The sequence below is a fragment of the Canis lupus genome, chromosome 22 (genome assembly GCF_048164855.1).
Source record: "Canis lupus baileyi chromosome 22, mCanLup2.hap1, whole genome shotgun sequence".
NCBI lineage: Eukaryota > Metazoa > Chordata > Mammalia > Carnivora > Canidae > Canis > Canis lupus.
The window spans coordinates 29341285-29346997 of record NC_132859.1 but is presented as its reverse complement, the minus strand read 5'-3'; positions in this window follow the sequence as shown (position 1 = coordinate 29346997).

Here is a 5713-nt window from a genome sequence, read left to right as displayed (position 1 = left end):
CAACAAGCCTGAAGCCACAGGTAGATTGAAACTGCCCCCTCTGAGGACCCAGACTCCAAGGGCTGAGTCTGGATCAGGTGATATCAGAGTAAGTTTGGCCCAGTGTGTGGCCAATGGCTGGCATCCTTTCCGGCACAGCCACCTGTTTCTAGAGATTGCAGCTTGATGTGATGGAAAAATAAAAACATGGAAGGTACCTACCTGCCTTAGTGCGGAGCTCTTTGGACTAACTTCCCTCTGGAACAAGTTGCTGTAATTACTGGACATTTATTTTAATAACCTCTAAAATAAAATTTTTCCTTCTAAGGAAAAATTATCGAAAAACAATTATAAAATGATTCCTACTGTACAGAGATATAAATTATTTTTCCCCAGTTTTCAAGCATTTATGCAATTAAATCCTCATTTCTACAGTGAGTCTTAGCCATGCCCCCAAATACCATTAGTGCCATCGTATTCATTTTTATTTTTAATTGTTCTTAAAAACAATTTTTCATATTTAATAATAGGCCTAAATGTGTCTGGCTGAGCACTGCCCTTGTAAAAAGAGATGGTTTTTCCCCATTGTCATTGTTTTCTTCTTAAATTTTAACACATATGTTTATCAGCCTACCTACCATTTACAATAAAGATACAAAGTAAGTAAAAGAAATAAAGACTTTTTTCTTCTGAATTCAAGTGAGTGGCTGACTACTTTTCTAGGGCATTATGTGAGTATCTATCTCTTTGAATAACTTGAAAATTATATTAAAAAATCAAATTTGGTATGCCTGGGTGCCTCAGAGGTTGAGCGCCTGCCTTTGGCTCAAGGTGTGATCCTGGATTCCCAGGTTCAAGTCCCACATCGGGCTCCTTGCATGCAGCCTGCTTCTCTGTCTGCCTGTGTCTCTGCCTCTCTCTCTCTCTCTCTCTCTCTCATGAATAAATAAATAAAATCTTTAAAAAAATAAAAATAAAAAATAAAAAAATAAAAATAAATAAAAAATCAAATTTTGCGATATGCAACTGGTGTAGTCAGTAGAGCATGCAACTCTTGATCTCAGGTTTGTGAGTCTGAGCCCAACTTTGGGCATAGAGCCTACTTTAAAAAAAAAAATCAAATTTTCAAAGAACCAAACTTTGATATGACCTAAATTTTCTGCAACAATTTTCCATATCTGAATAGAGGTATCCTCCAATTTTCAGAAAGTTCACATTCCTCCCCTTCACTTTTATGAAAGACCTAAGTTAGTTTGATAATGGGCTTTTTTTGTAAAAAGCAAAATCCTCTTCAGATTTCTTTCAGTTGGTGAAAACAGGTGCTGGGATGTCATTCTGGGATATTTATTCTATTTTCTTTGAGTAGACTTTTAAGATATAACATCTATTAAGTATACTCATTGTAATGGTGCCTCTCAACGAATTTTTTTATATGTGTATACTTGGCTACTCACCACCCAGATGAAGATATAGAGTATTCCCAACACCAAAGAAGCCTCCCTTTCACCACTTTCTAGTCAGTGCCCTAAGGCAATCATTATTCTGGCTTCATTATCATAGATTAGTCTTGCCTATTCTTGAACTTCATGTAACTTTAATCATATAGCATGGACTCTTACTGTAAGGCCCCTTTGTGAATATGGTTATGAATATGACATCATCATGTTGTTCTATGTAGCCATATGTCACTTCTTTTTACTGTTGTATAGTATTCCATTATATGACTATATCATTGCTTATCCATTCTCCTATTGATGAATATTTCCAGTTCTTTACTTAATATGAATAAAGTTTCTATGAATACTCTTTTGTTTGTTTGGTTGGTTGAGTTTTTTGAAAAGATTTATTCAGGGGATCCCTAGGTGGCTCAGGCTGCATGGATCCTGCTTCTCCTGCTGCCTGTGTCTCTGCCTCTCTCTCTCTCTCTCTCTCTTTCTGTCTCTCTCTCCCTGTCTTTCATGAATAAATAAATAAAATCTTTAAAAAGAAAATATATTCATTGTAGAAAGTGTGAGCATGAGAGCAGGGGAGGAGCAGAGGGAGAGGGAGAAAGAATCTGAAGCCGACTCTGCACTGAGCATGGAACCTGACACAAGGCTAGATCCCACAACCATGAAACCTGAGCTGAAACTGAGAGTCAGACATTCAACCAATGAGCCACCTATGTGCCCCTGAATGTTATTATAAAGCTCTTTTGTGCTCATATATGCTCATTTCTCCTATACCTAGGAGTACGGTTGCTGGATCACAGGGAAAGTGTACAATGACCTCTAATAGATTAATGCCATTTTTCTAAAATGGCTGTACCAATATATGCTCCTATATGCAGTATATGAAAATGACAGTATTCCACATTATTATCAAATTTTGGTATCATCAATCTCTTTCATTTTCACCATTCATTTTGGTGGTTGTAGAATGGTATCTCTTTGTGGTTTGGTTTTGTTTTGTTTTGTTTTGTTTTGTTTTGTTTTGTTTTGTTTTGTTTAAGACTGTACTTATTCATGAAAGACACAGAAAGACAGAGACATAGGCAGAAGGACAACTCCCTGCAGGGAGCCTGATACAGGACTCCATCCCAGGACCCCAGGATCAAGACCTGAGCCAAAGGCAGACACTCAACCACTGAGCCAACCAGGTGCACCTCTTTGTGGTTTTAATTAGCATTTTCAGCATGCATAATAATGTTGAGCACATTTTCATTTGCTTATTGGCATTTTAGATTTCCACTTTTGTGAAATAAACGCCTATTCAAGTCTTCTACACTCTTTAAAATGTCTTTTTTTATTATTTAGTAGATTTTTAATGTGTATTTAGTATTTGAATCTTTCAATGGATATATATGTTGCAAATCTCTTCTCTTAGTCTGAGGCTTGACCTTTCACTCTCTTAATAGTATCCCTGATGGGGCATCTGGGTGGCTCAGCCATAGAGCATCTGCCTTCGGCTCAGGTCAGGATCTCTGGGTCCTGGGATCAAGTCCTGCATCAGGCTCCCTGCAGAGAGCCTGCTTCTCCCTCTGCCTATGTCTCTGCCTATCTCTCTTTCTCTCTCGTTCGCTTACTCGCTCCCTGTGTCTCTAATGAATAAATAAATAAAATCTTTTAAAAACCCCAAAAATCTCTTTGCCTACCGCAGTTCATGAAGATACTCTTATACATACTCTTTGAGTTTTTTTGTTCTTATCTTTCACATTTAAGTTCTGTTGCATTTCAGTCAATTGCTGAGTATAGTGTGAGGTAGTGGGCAGCATCCTATTAAATTTGTGTCCTTGTATACCATTTGTAAACTATCATTGTTAAATGTTTGGAGTAGAAGTGCCTTAGAGCATGAGCTTATAGGTCCATCTTTATAGCAAGTTCACTGTAGTGCTTTTGAAAAATAGTCTGGTACTCCATTAACGATTGAATGTTCTCTAATTAGTTTTTCTTTAAAAAAAAAAAAAAGATTTTATTTATTTATTCATGAGAGACACACACACACACAGAGAGGCAGAGACACAGGCAGAGGGAGAAGCAGGCTCCATGCAAGAAGCCCGACATGGGACTCGATCCGGGGTCTCCAGGATCACGCCCTGGGCTGAAGGCAGGCGCCAAACCTCTAGCCACCAAGGCTGCCCAGTTTTTCTTTCTTTCTTTTTTTTTTAAGGTTTTATTTATTCATGAGAGACACACAGAGAGAGGCAGAAACATAGGCAGAGGGAGAAGCAGGCTCCATGCAGGGAGCCTGATGTGGGACTCAAACCCAGAACCCCTTGAGGACCCTGGGATTAGGCCCTGAGCTGAAGGCAGACACTCAACCACCGAGCCACCCAGGCAGTCTCTCTCTAATTAGTTTTTAAAACAGCATGGCCCTTAGCCTCCGGCAAGAGGAGTCTCTACTCTGAGACCCGGAGTTTATAGCATCTCTCATGCCATAAACACTCAAAAGCAGACTGGAGGAGGGGAATCTCTGTCATTTGTCACTTGGTAGGCGCTCTAGACAACCTTGTAAACCTATACATTCATCCTTTTGCCTAACCGTATCATGCCCTAAGAGACACACTTCCTTGCCTTTCTTGTCCTAAATCCTCAAAACAGAAGGCGCCTGCATTAAAATATTGAGAAGTTTGAGTATGAGAGAGCACAGTTTGGAAGTGCAGGAAGGATCTGAGTGGCAGGAATGCTTAGGTAAGAGAAAAGACAAATTAACTTGTCAAATCCTCCTTCTTAGCGTGAATGCAAAAGACTGTTGCATATAAAGTATTGTTTCCCAGCATGCCAGGCAGCTGTTTTCTTGCTTCTCTTTGTGCTCCAATTCATGCTTCTGAAGATCTTCCTAAATTAGCACAAGTATTGACTAACATTGCAGTGTCAGAGGAACATTTTGTAGTATTAGTCAATTTTTTACCCTTAAATGTGTGTGTATATAAATCTAAACATTACATATGGGAAGAATGACAGATTTTTCCATTGGCAAATAGATGAGTAGTAAATGCAAAACTGTAAACAGTTCTATAAAACTATGGAAGACTGGGGATCCCTGGGTGGCTCAGTGGTCTAGCGCCTGCCTTTGGCCCAGGGCGTGATCCTGGAGTCCCGGGATCGAGTCCCGGGATCGAGTCCCACATCAGGCTCCCTGCATGGAACCTGCTTCTCCTTCTGCCTATGCCTCTGCTTCTCTCTCTTTCTCTGTGTCTCTCATGAATAAATAAATAAAATATTTTTTAAAAAATTATGGAAGACTTAACTGAAATTTCTAAGAAGCTAATAAAACATGCAATTTGTTTAATACCTTTGACTAGAAATTTGATAGTGATTGACTGTAACTTCACTTTGTCTTTTAGTTTTGATAGGTCATTCAGAATATTTTGGAAGAAAGATAGCATTTTTTAAAATGCGAAAAATAATTTTAATTTCTTTTTTTATATTTATCATCATTCACATTTTTGGAAGAAAATACATTCAAAATTGGTAAATTTTACATACAATTACATTTTGACTATGTACATGTATTACTTTGGTTTTGTTTTGTTTTTTTAAGATTTTATTTATTTACTCATGAGAGACACCGAGAGAGAGGCAGAGACACAGGCAGAGGGAGAAGCAGTCTCCCTGCGAGGAACCCAATTTAGGACTTGATCCCAGGACCCCAGGATCACGACCTGAGCCAAAGGCAGACGCTCAACCACTGAGCCACCCAGGCTCCCTGTTCTGTTCATTCTAGAGCAGCACTACTATTCAATAGAACTTGCTGTGATAATGGAAATGTTCTACATTGACACAGTCCAATATGGTAATTATGGACCACGTGTGATCATTGATATGTGGAACATGGCTAGTTGGATTGATAATTTTTTAACTTGATTAGTTGATGAAATTTTAATTTTATTTAATTTAAACTAGTTTATTTCTTTTAAGTAGGCACCACACCCAACATAGGGCTTGACCTCTTGACCCTGAGATTAAGAGTCCCATGGCCTACTGACTGAGCTAGCCAAGTGTCCCTTAACTAGATTAAATTTAAACAGGACACATGGCTAGTGGCTACCATGCCAGACAACACAGGTGTAATTATAAGACTGCTTGGTGGCCAAGTTCCCAGCAGCAGAGTCTAAGAGCTTCTGATACTACATTGTCCTTTTTCTTAGTCCTATTATTGACTAGCTTCAGGGAAGTATATCTTCAGACTAAGGCACAGCTAAGAATTGAGAAAGGGGGAAACTAATCAGGATCTTTTTTTACTTCCTTTATTA